Genomic DNA, 17,241 nt, shown 5'->3' on the forward strand with positions numbered 1-17,241 from the left:
AGCTTTGGGTCGTGACCGAAAGAACGAGATCCAGAATACAAGCGGCCGAAATGAGTTTCCTCTGCAGGGTGTCCGGGCTCTCCCTTGAGAAGCTTGGTCATCCGGGAGGGACTCGGAGTAGAGCCGCTGCTCTTCTACGGTGAGAGGAGCCAGATGAGGTGGCTCAGGCATCTCATCAGGATGCCTCCTGGACGCCTCCCTTTGGAAGTGTTCCGGACATGTCCCACCGGTAGGAGACCTCGCGGGCGATCCAGGACGTGCTGGAAAGACTATGTCTCTCGGCTGGCCTGGGAACGCCTTGGGATTCCCCGGGTTGAGTTGGATGAAGTGGCTGGGGAGAGGGAAGCCTGGGAGTCCCTCCTAAAGCTGTCTCCCCCTCGACCCAACCCGGATAAGCGGAATAGGATGGATAAATGGATGGATGATAAACGAGGTTTTAAACGTGATTGTCTGTCTGCACTCGGCATAATTTCTCTGTTTATGTGAACATGTTCACACGTGCCGGTATAAATTATGTGAACGTATGATTGTTGCACGGAGTATGATATAGGCGGCTATCCGTTGCAATATTGATATTCTTTCGCAGAGCATCAACAAATTGAGATATACTCTTATTGTTCCTCTCCACGGAAATGGTATACTCTTTATTGTTCCTCTCCACAGAAATCTTTAGTAAAAGGCGAAAGATTTATTCGATCTGAAGAGAAACGAGTGATCTGAAAATCTGAGTCAAAACGGGCCACCCCACTGCTGGTCTCACTAAATTCACAGGCGGTCTCACACTCAAATTGCAGCAACCATTCCTTCTAATACAAACAATAGAAGTTGATGGATTTACTATACTTACAAGGACTCAAGCAAAATAGAATGTTTAAACGAGTATTTTGTGTTCATTAATGTCTCACTTACTTTAAACATTGTTGGCGCACAGGATTGTAGGTATCTGATCGAACACTGATGGCGCTCGTTCTTTCAATTATATTGGGCGTCTATTTTGATTATTGATGGTAAAAACAGTTGTATGTCTTGGTACGTGTACTTTTGGTCTGAGAGAACGGGAAATGATCCCATCCCTGTGTTTTATTTGAAAATTTGTAATTTCATAACTTTATTCAACACAAATCGGGAAACAAAATACGATCGTAATTTCTCAAATGATTTTTCAAACTTCGGAAATGCTCTATGTCTCCCTTGTGTCGCAAATAATTGAGGCTTTTGACGTTGCTGGCATGGTTTGGAGTGTAATTCACCTCCACTGCGTTGGTGGCGTTTGATATTTGACATTAGAAAATATTTCTGTCATTTTACTTTAGAAAGTAAAAGTTGTTTTCTAGAAATCCATACTTGTGATGTATGAGGAACAACAATCGGGCGCATTCTTAAAAAGACAGACCTACAGCCGACAAAAAGGTTTTGATACGTTCATATCATATGACGAGTCAGGAACGTGGTAATTACATATTATTTTGCATTTGCTAATTTGGTGAATACAGTTTAACGAGCAAATGCACAGTGTTAGAGATTCGCTCAGTCCAACTTATTTTGCAAGAACCACACGGGAGACGAGTAAGTCCCTTTAGACACCTGCAGGTGGAGAGTCCATTCGTCGCTGTGCGTACAGCGATGTTCGAATGGAGGTCTGACTCTCGCCTCCTGCAAGAGCATTTTTATTAAGAGAAACAGGGTGGGGGTAAGAGTGGACTGAATAGAGAAAGCCCTTGACCTCTAGTCAAAACATAGCAAGGGGTGTTTTACGACTTTGTGTAGGATGGGACACGCTAGGTGATTTATCACAGGTTGCATTCCAACATAAGCATAAAACTAATCTAGCTAGGTTATTTATTACAGGCTGCATTCCAACATAATCATACGATAAGAATAATCTGGAGAACCCTGACACACAGTTCCAGAGTACAGTTAATTACATAATCAAAAGCGTTCAGTGTGTCACAGCATCGCAGACTTAAACTCCATGTGCATACTACTGCGCTTAATTTTTGTTTTCATCAGAAAGACCAGAGGAGAGCGCGAACACAGTCCCCCACTACCAGAAATAATGCAGTCAAGATTCACACAGTAGGGGAATTTGCAGAGGTCAGCACAACCGTAGTGCAATGGCTGAGCCTCACATGGGGTGAACCACCTTCTTGATCATGGGCCGACGTCTTTACCGCACACGCCATTTTCAGTCACGGGCTTAATTGCTAAAAACGTGTGGCACACATACACACTCAGTGGATGAAACAGGATTCGTAGAACTGTTTAAGTCAAAGTCAAAGTCAGCTTTATTGTCAATTTGTCCACATGCCGAAGACATACAAAGAAACCGAAATTTCGTTCCCCCCTATCCCATGGTGACAAGACATGGCCCACAACAGACAAACAAGTAAACAAGTATAACAAAAGCGTGCTGAATAAATAATGAATAAATAACACAACAAATAAATAAATAAATAAGAGGAGCAAAAAAAGGAGCAAGTGTGCGTACAGCAGACATTCCAGAAAATAGCGCAACAGTGCCGCACGCTACGCAGAAGGGGGTAGCGAGTTCAGGGCCCTAACAGCCTGGAGAAAGAAGCTGTTGGCGAGTCTGGTGGTGCGGGAGCGCAGGCTCCTATACCTCTTCCCAGAGGGCAGAAGGTCAAACAAAGAGTGAGCCGGGTGACTCACATCTCTGGCAATCGAGGTTGCCTTGCGGGCGAGATGGGAGGTGTAAATGTCCTTCAGGGAGGGGAGCGAAGCACCAATAATCTTACCAGCCGTATTCACTATGCGCTGCAGGGCCTTCAAGTTCTGTTCAGTGCAGTTACCACCCCAGACAGCGATGCAACTGGTGAGGACGCTCTCAATGGTGCCACGGTAGAATGTAGACAGGACTGCCTGAGGAGCACATGCACGCCTGAGCTTCCGCAGGAAGTACAGGCGGCGCTGAGCTTTCTTTGCCAGTGACGAGGTGTTTGCGGACCAGGAGAGGTCCTCACTGATGTGCACCCCCAGGAACTTGGTGCAGCTCACCCACTCCACCACAGCACCGTCGATGATCAGCGGCAGGTGTGTTGTGTGACCTTTCCGGAAGTCAACAACGATTTCCTTGGTCTTATTGACGTTCAGCAGGAGGTTGTTGTCCCTGCACCACATGGTCAGAAGGTCAACTTCCGACCTGTACCGAGTCTCGTCGCCCTTCGTGATGAGACCCACCAGAGTCGTGTCGTCAGCAAACTTCACTATGCGGTTGTCGCTGTAGGTCGCAGTGCAGTCATGCGTCAGCAGGGTGAAGAGCAATGGACTAAGCACGCAGCCCTGGGGGCCCCCGTGCATGCATTGCCTTTTTTAACCTGAGAACCCTAAAACTGTATGAATTTGTATTTATTGAAAACGTCCAACATTACCACTGAATAATATTTTTTTTCCTGAACAAGTTTTGAAAATGACAAATATATCAAATAACAATAACATAAACAGTTCAGCCCCAAGCACCGGCATCGATTTCCAGGCGTGTGGCAGCGTGGACTTCCATCCCTGGAGGTGGCACTTCCAGCCACAGAGGTCGAAGAGAGCTCCATAGAATAGGACCGGGTGTGCGTGAAACATATAATAGTTTTTCAAACCTTCTGTGTCACTCCAAATCATTAAATCCTTCAAACTAGTGGTAGAGTGTCCGCCCTGAGACTGGAAGGTTGTGGGTTCAAACCCCGGCCGGGTCATACCTATAAAAATGGGACCCATTGCCTCCCTGCTTGGCACTCAACATTAAGGGGTGGAATTGGGTGTTAGATCACCAAATGATTCCCGAGCGCGGCACCGCTGCTGCTCACTGCTCCCCTCTCCCCCAGGGGATGGATCAAAATCACACGGGGATGGGTTGAATGCAGAGGACAAATCTCACCACACCCAGATGTGTGTGTGATGATCATTGGGAAAAAAAAACTCTCCGTCCTCTGTGTCACTTACAAGCAAAGCCACTAAAGATGCCGGTAGTACATGGGGCCCTTCGTCATCTTCGTCATCCCGTGATCGAATCCTTTGTCCTTTAAGTAAACAACCGCCGCGCCGCTGATGTCACTTGCAGTTCAAACTACAGTAATCCCTTGCTACATCACGGTTCGTTTATCCATTTTTCGTTTTTTTTTTTATTTTGAAAATTTGTGACAAAAAATCACGTATAAGTTGCTCCTCAGTATAAGTCGCCCCCCCACCCAAACTATGAAAAGAAACGTGACTTATAGTCCAGAAAATACGGTAATGACAACACACAATACAACAAAACACAACACAACAATACTTACCTTTCCTTTAAAATCTTTTTCTCTACCTAACACAGACAGATAATGGGAGAATGTGTCACAATGTGAAGGAGATGTATTGGGTAATGCAGAAACAAAATAAAAACTATTATTTAATGTTAGACACATTATCCACTAGGCTACTTTCCTCTTGACATTCATTAAATTGACAACGAAGGGACTTGAACCCCTTAATCTTCTGATCCAGTCAGTTAACTCCACTTGAATCTAGGCTGTAGATTTACTGTATATGCTCAAAAATCATTGCACTGCTATCACTTGTCAGAATTTCCTGTATGGCTATCTGGCCTAATGGATAAGATTTCAAATCTAAACAGGTATTCATGTCTAGTGTATCATCAAATTGAAAGAGGAAAATATGTCACGGTCGGGTGTGGAGCATGGAGCAGGACGACCAAGTGCAGCCCGGACCAGGGTCCACCGAAGCAACTCAAAATACAGACTCGGTAAACTGACATGACCTAAACAATAACTTGACTGACCAGGACGTGAAACAAGAAGACAGCAGGACACGACGGCACCAAGACAGCACGCCAACACCGAACGACAGCAACCAAAACCAAAACCAATGATCCGACAGGGAGAGAGGGGCAGACAGGACTTTTATACACGACAGGTAACGAGAGGCAGGTGGGAACAATCACACTGATCATGGGCACACAGGAGGGGAGGGGCGAGCACACAGACAGAAACCAAGACAGACACATAGTGGAGCAGTTGGGGGCGAGACGTGACAGAACCCCCCCCACAAGGGACGTCTCCCGACGTCCCAAAAAAAAAAAAACTAGGGGAACCGAACCGCGCCGCACTCGGGCGGCGACTTGGGGAACCGAACCGCGCCGCACTCGGGCGGCGACTTGGGGAACCGAACCGCGCCGCACTCGGGCGGCGACTTGGGGAACCGAACCGCGCCGCACTCGGGCGGCGACTTGGGGAACCGAACCGCACCGCACTCGGGCGGCGACTTGGGGAACCGAACCGCACCGCACTCGGGCGGCGACTTGGGGAACCGAACCGCACCGCACTCGGGCGGCGACTTGGGGAACCGAACCGCACCGCACTCTGGCGGCGACTTGGGGAACCGAACCGCACTCGAGCGGTGACTTGGGGGAACCGAACCGCACTCTGGCGGCGACTTCGGGGAACAGATCCGCACTCTGGCGGCGACTGCGGGGACAGATCCGCACTCTGGCGGCGACTGCGGGGACAGATCCGCACTCTGGCGGTGACTGCGGGGACAGATCCGCACTCTGGCGGCGACTGCGGGGACAGATCCGCACTCTGGCGGCGACTGCGGGGACAGATCCGCACTCTGGCGGCGACTGCGGGGACAGATCCGCACTCTGGCGGCGACTGCGGGGACAGATCCGCACTCTGGCGGCGACTGCGGGGACAGAACCGCACTCGGGCGGTGACTGCGGGGACAGATCCGCACTCGGGCGGTGACTGCGGGGACAGATCCGCACTCTGGCGGTGACCTAGGGGACAGAGCCGCACTCTGGCGGTGACCTAGGGGACAGAGCCGCACTCTGGCGGTGACTTCGGGAACAGAACCGCGCTCGGGCGGCGACTTGGGGAACACAACAGCACACGGGCGGCGACTTGGGGAAACAGAACCGCACTCCGCGGAAACTCGGGGAAACACAACCGCACTGGGGCGGCGCCTTGGGAAGTCTGTACCGCGATCGGCGGCCACTCACAAAGTCCGTACAGTGATCGGCGACATTCGGAAGGCGGGGCTGTGCGCGGCGGCAAGAGCCATCACGCGCCGCAGCAGAGGGAGCGGAGCCAGGGACGATCGCGGGTCCGACGCAGCTGGCTTGGATGTCTGGCGACGTTCGCGGGTCCTGCGACGCTGGGGTGGAGCCCGATGGCGGCCGTGAGTCTGATGACGCCGGGGGGGCACTCCGATAGCGGCCGCGGGTCCGGCGTCGCGGCAGCGAAGTCCGACGACGGTCGCAGAGCTGATGGCGCCGGGGGGGAATTCCGATGGCGGCCGTGAGCCCGGCGTCGCTGGAGCAAGATCCGATGGCGGCTGCAAGCCCATGGCGCTGGAACATGCTCGGATGTGGATCGGGCGTCGCAGCGGGAGCTGGTGGTGAAGGGTGGTCCAAGCGCTGGCCGCTGTGATGGTCGGATCATTCTGTCACGGTCGGGTGTGGAGCATGGAGCAGGACGACCAAGTGCAGCCCGGACCAGGGTCCACCGAAGCAACTCAAAATACAGACTCGGTAAACTGACATGACCTAAACAATAACTTGACTGACCGGGACGTGAAACAAGAAGACAGCAGGACACGACGGCACCAAGACAGCACGCCAACACCGAACGACAGCAACCAAAACCAAAACCAATGATCCGACAGGGAGAGAGGGGCAGACAGGACTTTTATACACGACAGGTAACGAGAGGCAGGTGGGAACAATCACACTGATCATGGGCACACAGGAGGGGAGGGGCGAGCACACAGACAGAAACCAAGACAGACACATAGTGGAGCAGTTGGGGGCGAGACGTGACAAAATATAGGTAAACTGTTTTTGTGCTGTTTTGATCTTTGTTGTGGTGACCCCAAATGTCAGTGACAAAAGCCAAAAGAAAGAGGCACATTTTTCATCTGATGTACAATTTTTAATTTGTTTCTCTTGACTCCAGTTGAGCAACCTGTGCTTGCTGATATTCACAATCCCTGCTTACTTTGCTGCCCTACCCCTTAAAAGAAGAAAAAGTTATTTTAGTCTGAGCAACCTGCTCCCTACTGAAAATAGGGTTTTCAACTAAGGTTTCCAACTAGGACTAGGGTTTCCAACTAGGGCTAGAGTTAGGGTTAGGGCTAGTTTGGACTAGGTATATAAAAAGTCTGCCCCACCTGAGGACCGAACTCTTGACCTTTAGATTGTGAGACTGGCATGCTAGCACCTGCATTAATGAGGCTGTGCATTTACAGTTTTACAATTCTTTTTTACTGTAAAATTGATCCAACCACCGGCCATTTCAATCAAACTGAACTTCACAGAAAGATAAAGTGACTTTTAGTCTGAGCATTCTGAAACTAGGGTTTCCAACTCGGGTTAGGGAAGCCAACTAAGGTTTCAAATTGTGGCCAGGGTTTCCAACTGGGGCTTCCAACGAGGATGAGGGTTTCCAATTCGGGCTAGAGTTAGGACTATATAAAAGTGTGCCCTGTGTGAGGGTCGAATTTACGACCTCCAGATTATGAGACTGACACACTACCACTTCCGCGAACGAGGCTATGCATTTGCAATTTGTGCAATTGTTTTTTACTGTAAAATTGATTCAACCACCGCCCATTTTGATCAAACTTAACTAGGCTAGGGCTAGGATTTCCAACTAGGACTAGGGTTTACAGGTAGGGCTAGATTTAGGGTTGGAATATATATAAATCATGCACCGTGTGAGGATCAAACTCTCGACTTTCAGATTACGACACTGACGCGCTACCGCCTGCGCCAACGAGAATTTGTGGCACCTGTCTTAAAATTCTATTTTACTGTAAAATTGATTCAACCACCGGCCATTTCCATCAAACTGAACTTCATCAAAAGAAAAAGGTACTTCTGTCTGACCATTCTCAAAGTTGGGTTTCCAACTGGGGCTAGGGTTTCCAACAAGGGCTCGAGTTAGGGTTAGGACTAAATAAGACATAGCCCCATGTGAGGGTTGAACTCACGACTTTCAGTTTACTAGACTGACGCGCTACCGCCTGCGCTACCGAGGCCATGAATAGTTGGTTTTACAGAGCTATTTTACTGTAAAATTGATTCAACCACTGGCCATTTCAATTAAACTCAACTTCACAGACAGTAAACCTTATTCTATGTATTATTTATTATTCTTTTCTATACTGTCAGAAAGGTTTTGGTTTCTGATTTCTTTTTTGTTGTGCTGACTCCCCCCCAATCTCCATTTTCAGTGCAACAAAGTGACAAAAACCAAAAGAAAAAATGCTTTCTCTATTGCACACTAGAGCCAGCATTTCCAACTAGGGCTAGGGTTTCCAACTAGGGTTCCAACTCCGGGTAGGGTTTCAAACTAGGAATTCCAACTGGGGCAAGGGTTTCCAATTAGGGTTTCCAACTCGGGCTGGGGTTTCCAACTAGAGACAACATTGGACAGCTGCCACTTGTTGGGAACCTTTAAATGTTTAGTCTTATCAACGAATGTGTTTCAGAGGCCAGATTTAAAACGTGGCTTCTGGTTTTCGTGAACCAAACCCATTAAAAAAAGTGAAAGAATGAAACAGTTCTTAATAGGAGAAGCCTGGTTAGCTCAGGTGGTAGAGCATGCAAGTCTTAATCTCAGGGTTGTGGGTTCTATCCCCATATTGGGCAGCCCACACTTGTCGGGAACCTTTGATTCTTTAGTCTTATCAATAGATGTGTTTCAGAGGCCACACTTAAAACATTTCTCTATTTCCCCTAACCCATTCAAAAAAAATGAAAAAATGAAACAATTCCAAGGTCGAAAAGCCTGGTTAGCTCAGTGGGGAGAACATGCGACTCTTAAACTCAGGGCCGTGGGTTCGGTTCCCACATTGGGCATCCTTGCTTGTTGGGAACCGTTAAACAGTCTTATCAAGGCCACACTGAAAACATGGAGTATTTCACATGGCGATGTGGCCTAATGGATAAGGCACCTGACTTCGGATCAGACGATCCCTTTCATAGTCAATTTAACGTGTCATGCTTTGAAATCAAAAACTTGACTTCAGTCTGAACCAACTCTTGACTGATTGATTGAACTTTATTCATCCCACAGCAGGGAAATTCACTTGTCACAGCAGCGCATATCAGTGCAATAATAATACGAGTGCAAGAATAAAACAAGTGCCAGAATTACAAAAAAGGGTAAATAACAGACAAGGATAAACACAAGTGCTGCTAGTAGAGACGAAACACATTCATTTTATCAGGCGGCATGCATGTTGTAAAGTCTGACAGCAGAGGGAATGAAGGACCTGAGGAACCGTTCCTTCCTACACCGAGGGTGCAAAAGTCTGCCGCTAAAGGAGCTGCTCAGGAACCGCACACTCTCATGGAGGTGGTGAGAGGTGTTGTCCATGATGGATTTAAGCTTAATCAACGTCCTCCTCTCACCCACAACCTCAATGGAGTCCAGGGGACAGCCCAGAACAGAGCTCGCTCTTCTGAGCATCTTATTCAGTCCCCCCCTGTCCCGGTCACTACTGCCCCCACCCCAGCAGACCACAGCGTAGATGATGGCCGAGGCCACCATAGAGTCATAGAAGGTCCGGAGGAGAGCCCTGCACACACCGAAGGACCTCAGTCTCCTCAGCAGATGGAGGCGACTCTGGCCCTTTTTGTACAGGATATGGGTGTGATCAGTCCAGTCCAGTCCAGTTTGTTGTTAAGGCGAACACCCAGGAATTTGTAGTTCTCCACTACCTCACTGTCCGATCCCTGGATGTTCATTGGAGTGAAGATGGGTGCTGTCCTCCCGAAGCTCACAATCAACCCCTTCGTCTTGCTGGTGTTGTTCACCTGATGCTGGTTGAGCTCACACCAGCTGACAAAGTCCTTGATGACCAACCTATATTCCAGATCGTTCCCCTCTGCGACATTTCAAACAATGGCCATGTCGTCGGAGAACTTCTGGATTTGGCAGTGTGCGGTGTCGTGGGTAAAGTCTGACGTGAACAGGGTGAAAAGGAAAGGAGCACCCTACCCTGGGGGACACCAGTGCTGCAGTGCACCACGTCGGACTCACTGCGATGTAACCTCACAAACTGCGGCCGGTCGGTGAGGAAGTCCGTTGTCCATGCAGTCAGGCACTGGTCCACACCCGCCTTCTCCATCTTCACCCTAAGCAGTGACGGCTGGATGGTGTTAAAAGCGCTGAAGAAAACAAAGAACATGATCTTCCCAGTGCTCCTGTTGTCCTCCAGGTGAAGCAGTGTTCTGTGCAGTAAATAAATCAATGCATTGTCCACCCCAACACCAGGCAGGTAAGCAAACTGCAGGGGGTCCAGCTGCGCTCCCACTAGTGAACGCAGGTGACCCAGGATGATCCTCTTCATAGTCTTCATCAGGTGGGAAGTCAAGGCAATAGGCCTGAAGTGGTTAGGCTCCTTGGGGCATGGCACCTTTGGTACAGGGACCACGCAGGAGGTCTTCCACAGTACTGGGACCTTGTTCAGGCTCAGGCTTAGGTTGAACAGGTACCTGACCACACCACTCAGCTGGTCCGCACAATCCCTGAGCAGTCTCGGCCAGATGCCGTCTGGGCCCGGGGTCTTCCCTGCTTTGATCTTTCTGAAGTGAACCTGAAGATCTGTAAAGAAGAGGGGGATGTCGGAAGACCGGGGTGATGGAGTGGAGACAGGAGACAGAAGAGTGACTCCGGGGGAGGGGGTTGGTGAGCTGGCGGGGGGGCTGGAGTGTCGAAGGTGGTAGAAAAAGATGCGGAGCGAGGTGAAGGGGTGGGGGGGAGGCGGAATCAAATCTGTTGAAGAACAGATTGAGTTCATGCACCTGTTGGATTTTGTCCACAATTTAGGGAGTGCACTATCTGCGCCTCACGGCAAAAGTCATTGCCAATCACCAGTTATCCAATTTACTCACTGTGTGCTCGTTTGATTTCTTCAGATTTAGGAAAATGCTAAGACACTGAAGCAGAAATTAGACTTACACAGGTTGGTTGAGTTCAATCACAATTCTTGTTCAGAAAGCTCTGTCTTCAGGAAAGTACAATACAGCGCTGGGCCTTTCAAGAGCGCAAAGTCTCCATTCAGAAAAGGCCACCTTCAAGGTTCTTTGGTCAGCTTATATTCAGTCGGCCAGTGTGGGCCGAGTTTGATGGGTGATGAGTCTTTGGGGTGGGGCAAGTTCACAGGAGAGTTTGATTCCATGGGAGTGGGTGCTGGTTCGGTGAGAGCTGGTTCCGTGGGGTTGGGTGCTGATTATGGGAGATTCGATTTGTGGGGGCTGTTGTTGTCCTTTCCGTCTTTCAGCCTTGACGATCGTCTTTGGCTTGGCTGTCTCCCTCTGGCACCTGCTGGTTTTATCTCCAAGTGACCTTCCTGTAAACATTCTTGCACATATACTGTTCCACCTCATCCATTCATCATTCTTTCAATTTTGTCATTTTGTACGGAATTATGTGAGCTTTTGGCTGTGACATCATCTACCTATTTATTAATGTTCCCTGACCATGCAAAGTTTGTACTCACCACTTACCATGTTTTTGTTTGTTTGTTCTTTTGATCTCCATGTACTTGCTTACGTCATCATATTCTTAGTTTAATCATGCTTTCAACCATATCTTTTCTTTGTTAGGCAAAATATTTCCCTCTGTCCAGAACGTTCAGTAGTAATCGAAAACTGGTGTCTAGAATTAGTCAAAACATAAGATACAATCAAGTACTGAACATTTTTAGACGACTTTGGCAGTGTCCGTGATTTAGAAAATCATCAGGCATGCATTGAACAGTTCCTTAAGGGTCATTAAGCTATTCAGGCAATATATCAAAAAACATTTGTTATTTCAAAGTGCTCAGAAATATATATATCAGATCATAAAGTTATAAAAACCTTTCTCATTACCACTTATCAAAAATGTCTAGTTATGTCTGTAAGGGAACGGACAGTACAGCCAAGTGCGTAGCGACGGACTTTATTGGAGAAGGGGATGATGGGAACAGCGGGCGCTGGAGCGGCGATCGGGCTGGAGAGGACAAACGATTCTGCGGGGGTTCCAAGTAGTCAAGCGGGTCCGTAGCTTCGGGACTGATGAGCAAGGCAGCATCAAGGGACAGACTGACACTCAGGTCTGCGCTGGCGGCGCTGATATAGTGCTGTCCATGAGCCCGTGGCAGGTGACGGCGATTCCATTGACAGGGGGGCGTGGTCCTGTCGCCGGTGGCACCAGCACGTGACAGAACCCCCCCCACAAGGGACGGCTCCCGACGTCCCCAGGAACCAAAAACAAAACAAAAAAAACAAAAAAGGAAGGCAATTCCCCGGGCGACCAGGTGGGGGGGTCAGCACACCGCCGAAACGGGAGCAGAAGACCCCGGTACCGGCGGGCAAGACCTCCCCTCGTCCCTCCTCGGGCGCCCGCGCCGAGGACCCGGTTGGTCCGGATGGCAGCGATGGAACTCCGTGATGAGCGAACGGTCGAGTATCCAGCGGCTCGGAACCCAGGAGCGGTGCGCGTCGTCATAACCCTCCCAGTCCACGAGGTATTGGAGACCACGACCGCGCCGCCGCGATCGGAGCAGGAAGCGGACAGCGTAAGCCGGGCCCCCCTCAACGAGCTGGGGCGGCGGCGGCGGAACGGGCGCCGGCGCCAACGCGCTCTCATGGATGGGCCGCACACGGGACACGTGGAACGTGGGGTGAACCTTCAGGGACTCTGGAAGGAGAAGACGGACTGCGGCCGGGCCAATCACCTTCTGAATAGGGAACGGTCCAACAAAGCGGGGCGCCAGTTTGCGGGATCCTGCTCGCAGCGGCAAATCCCGCGTCGAGAGCCACACACGCTGCCCCACTCTGTACTCCGGAGCCGGTGTCCGGTGCTTGTTCGCCTGGCGGGCGTAGCCTGAAACAGAGCGGAGAAGAGTGACCCGGGCCCTCGCCCAGGCGCGATGACAACGGCGGACACAAGCCTGGGCCGACGGGCACGCCGCACCACGCTCCTGGTGGGCGAACAAGGGTGGCTGGTACCCGAAGACGCAGTGGAAAGGCGAAAGTCCAGTAGCCGAGCTGGGGAGGGAATTGTGAGCGTACTCTACCCAGGGAAGCTGTTGGACCCACCCGCGCTGGTCCCCGGCGGCCATGCATCGGAGAGACCTGCCCAGTTCCTGGTTCAGGCGCTCCGCTTGACCGTTGGACTGAGGGTGAAACCCCGAGGAGAGGCTGGCCGTGGCGCCGAGGAGTCGGCAGAACTCCGTCCAGAAGGTGGAAGCGAATTGAGGTCCTCGGTCTGACACGATGTCCTGTGGGAGACCGTGGTGGCGAAACACCTCCCGCACCATGATGGACGCCGTCTGCTTCGCAGATGGGAGCTTAGGCAGAGGGATGAAATGCGTCATTTTGCTAAAACGGTCCACCACCGTGAGGACCACCGTGTTTCCCTCAGAGGGGGGGAGGCCCGTGACAAAGTCGATCGACAGGTGAGACCAGGGACGCTGGGGGACCGGCAAGGGTTGAAGCAGCCCGGCCGGAGGACGAGTAGACGTCTTGTAGCGGTTACAAATTGAGCAGGCTCTGACGTAATCGCTGGTGTCCACTTGCCAGGTGGGCCACCAGAAACGCTGTGCCACCACGTACCTCGTGCGTGCCGCGCCGGGATGACAGGCCAGGCGTGAGTCGTGCGCCCATTGCAGCACGGACGACCGCAGACCTTCAGGGACGAACAGGCGACCCTCCGGGCAGTTGCTGGGGCCGGGTTGATCGCGTGATGCGGCTTCCACTTGGCGTTCGATCTCCCATGTAAGAGCCGCCACCCGAACTGAGCTCGGGAGGATAGTGGGAGGCGGACCCTGTCCCTCCTCCCCCCCAGGAAACAAACGCGACAGGGCGTCCGCCTTCGCGTTACGGGAACCCGGTCTATAGGAAAGAGAGAACTCAAACCGGTCAAAGAACAGAGCCCACCGTGCTTGTCTTGCGTTAAGCCTCTTGGCCGATCGCAGATACTCCAAGTTGCGGTGGTCGGTCCAGACGATGAACGGAGTGGTGGCGCCCTCCAGCCAATGCCGCCACTCTTCCAAGGCCAACTTGACGGCGAGGAGCTCCCGATTCCCGATGTCATAGTTTCGTTCCGAGGCCGACAGACGGCGAGAAAAGAAGGCGCACGGGTGGAGGCGATCGTCTTGGTGGCTACGTTGAGACAGCACCGCCCCGACACCCACGTTCGAGGCGTCCACCTCTACCACGAACTGTCTGTCGGGATCGGGAACCCTGAGGATGGGAGCGGATGTGAACCTCCTCTTAAGCTCCTGAAATGCCCGTTCTGCCCGTTCCGTCCATTTGTACGGGGAGGCGGGGCTGGTAAGGGAGGTGAGGGGCGCGGCCACTGTGCTGTATCCACGGATAAAACGGCGATAAAAGTTCGCGAACCCTAAGAACTGTTGCAGTCGCTTGCGTGTTTCGGGAACAGGCCATGACGTGACCGCTTGCACCTTCCCAGGGTCCATCTCGATGGATCCCTCACGCACCACATAGCCGAGGAATCTGACAGAGGAGGCGTGGAACTCGCACTTCTCCGCCTTCACGTAGAGCGAATTCTCAAGGAGACGGCGCAGCACCGCCCGTACATGCTTGATGTGCTCAGGGAGCGAGCGTGAGAAAATGAGGATGTCGTCTAAATAAACGAACACAAATTTGTCCAGCATGTCTCGTAGCACGTCATTAATCAGTGACTGGAAAACCGCTGGGGCGTTGGTGAGCCCAAACGGAACCACCAAGTACTCGTAGTGTCCGCTCGGGGTGTTGAAAGCCGTCTTCCACTCGTCTCCCTCCCGGATGCGGATTAGGTGGTAGGCGTTGCGAAGATCCAGCTTGGTGAAAATGGTGGCTCCCTGAAGGCTCTCGAAGGCGGAAGACAGAAGAGGCAGAGGGTATCGGTTCTTCACAGTGATCTCGTTTAGTCCCCGGTAGTCGATACACGGGCGTAGCGTGCCCTCCTTCTTCTTCACGAAGAAGAACCCCGCTCCCGCAGGTGAAGAGGACGGTCGTATGATACCGGCTGCCAGGGACTCCCGGATGTATTCCTCCATAGCCCGGCGCTCAGGAGCGGACAGGGAGTAGACGCGTCCTTTGGGAGGGAAGGTGCCGGGTAACAGCTCGATAGCGCAGTCGTAGGACCGGTGTGGAGGAAGAGAAGTGGCCCTGGCTTTACTAAAAACCTCCTTGAGCTCGTGATAAAACGCTGGGACATTGGGGATGTCGGGACTGTACCTCGGCGGGGCTCTGCTGAGTGGGCTGGTGGCCGCCTTCAGGCACGCCTGATGGCAGCGTTCGCTCCACTGCCGAACAACCCCCACCTCCCAGTCCAGCACCGGGTTGTGCTGCCGCAACCAAGGGTGCCCCAGTATGAGCTGCTGTCCTGGGAGGGAGAGAAGAAAAAACTGGATGGTCTCGTGGTGATTGCCCGAGAGCAATAACTTAATTGGTTCCGTCACGAAAGCCACCTCGCCGATCAGACGGCCATCAATGGCACGTGCGGGAATAGACGGGCTCAGAGGGAGGAAGCCGACACCCCACTTGCGTGCCAGGCTAATGTCCATGATGTTCCCCTCCGCGCCGGAATCCACCAAGGCCGCCACGTTCTGGTCGCCCGCCGCGAGCTGGACGCGTGCCTGTAGCGTGAGCGTGCTGGGGCTGGGAGAGCCGGTGCTGGTCGAGCTCACGCGGATCCCCCGACGCCGCGTGAGCTCCGGCCTCTTTAACGGGCACCCCGCCACCCGATGGCCCCCCTCCCCACAGTAAAAACACAAGCCCAGTGAGGGGCGTCGACGGTGCTCCTCCGAGGGAACCCGAGCCCCTCCCAGATCCATGGGCTCGGCGGGTGGTGTGGTTGGCGGGTCCCCAGCAGACGGAGGAATGTGACCACACGGGTTTCGCGGGGACCTCCTCTCCCGATCGCGCCGCCGCGTCTGGATCCGCCGGTCTACTCGGGCCGCCAAGTCCATCGCGCCCCTCAGGGTTCGCGGGCGATCGTACGCAACCAGTCCATCTTTCATGTACTCAGCGAGTCCGTTTAGGAAGGTGCTAACGAGCGCCGGCGTGTTCCATCCGCTGCTGCCGGCCAACGTCTGGAACTTAAGGGCGTACTCTGCGACCGATCGGCTACCTTGACGCAGCGTCGCCAGTTCCTCGGCGGCGTCCTCGGCGGCGGATCCCAGGTCGAACAGGCGGAGCAATTCCTCCGCGAAGGCGTCGAAGGAATCGCAAGCCGGGGCCATCCTTTCATATTCGGCCAGGCCCCACAGCCGCGCCTCGCCCGTGAGGTGGGTTAGGACGAACCCGACCTTGGCTGATTCCGACGAAAACGTGATTGGCTGGAGGCTGAACATTATGCGGCAGTTCGTCACGAATGCCCTCACGTGCTTGGGATCGCCGTTAAACTTCTCGATGTTGCCAAGGCGGGGCTCCGGGACGTCCACGAGCGTCCTGGCCTCGGCAGACGAGCGGTGCGGGGGTACCGTGACAGCCGGGGACGCAGCCACCGACAGTCTCTGGAGGGCTTGGGCCATCTCCTGCTGCTGTAGCTGTTGCTGCTGACCAACCTTGATCAGGTGCCGGATGTCGGCAGACAGGCTGCTGACGGCGGTCTCGGCTCGCTCCAGTCGACTCAATGCCGTCTCGTCGTTCGCTGGCTGCATAGCGTTGGTCAGTCTGTACTGTAAGGGAACGGACAGTACAGCCAAGTGCGTAGCGACGGACTTTATTGGAGAAGGAGATGATGGGAACAGCGGGCGCTGGAGCGGCGATCGGGCTGGAGAGGACAAACGATTCTGCGGGGGTTCCAAGTAGTCAAGCGGGTCCGTAGCTTCGGGACTGATGAGCAAGGCAGCATCAAGGGACAGACTGACACTCAGGTCTGCGCTGGCGGCGCTGATATAGTGCTGTCCATGAGCCCGTGGCAGGTGACGGCGATTCCATTGACAGGGGGGCGTGGTCCTGTCGCCGGTGGCACCAGCACGTGACAATGTCTTCTTTATTGATTTGGTGTGTAGGTATAATTATATGTTTAAAATGTTTCTTTTATTTATTTAATATGTGAATATACTTGTCTGCTTATGTACTTTATTCAATGAGGTTTGAGCCAGGGCTGTGGACTCGGTCGGATTTTTGCACCGAGTCCGGCCTCTTGACCACCGAGTCCGAGTCCGGGTCCCAGTCCGGCTGTCAATTTTTTCCGTTAATTCATGTGACTGCTTCGTCTTTAGTCA

At 52.5% G+C, this 17,241-nt stretch overlaps 1 non-coding gene and 1 pseudogene across 1 annotated transcript; both read right to left on the reverse strand.

Annotated features, from left to right (window-relative positions):
• Positions 1 to 630: 630 nt before the first annotated feature.
• LOC125966166 (U5 spliceosomal RNA) lies at positions 631 to 715 on the reverse strand (annotated as a pseudogene).
• Positions 716 to 2,016: 1,301 nt separating this feature from the next.
• On the reverse strand, positions 2,017 to 2,182 carry LOC125966222 (U1 spliceosomal RNA). Its single transcript, XR_007480180.1, has one exon. It is a non-coding gene; the product is annotated as a U1 spliceosomal RNA (small nuclear RNA).
• Positions 2,183 to 17,241: the final 15,059 nt, after the last annotated feature.

The sequence above is a fragment of the Syngnathus scovelli genome, unplaced genomic scaffold (genome assembly GCF_024217435.2).
Source record: "Syngnathus scovelli strain Florida unplaced genomic scaffold, RoL_Ssco_1.2 HiC_scaffold_32, whole genome shotgun sequence".
Taxonomy (NCBI): domain Eukaryota; kingdom Metazoa; phylum Chordata; class Actinopteri; order Syngnathiformes; family Syngnathidae; genus Syngnathus; species Syngnathus scovelli.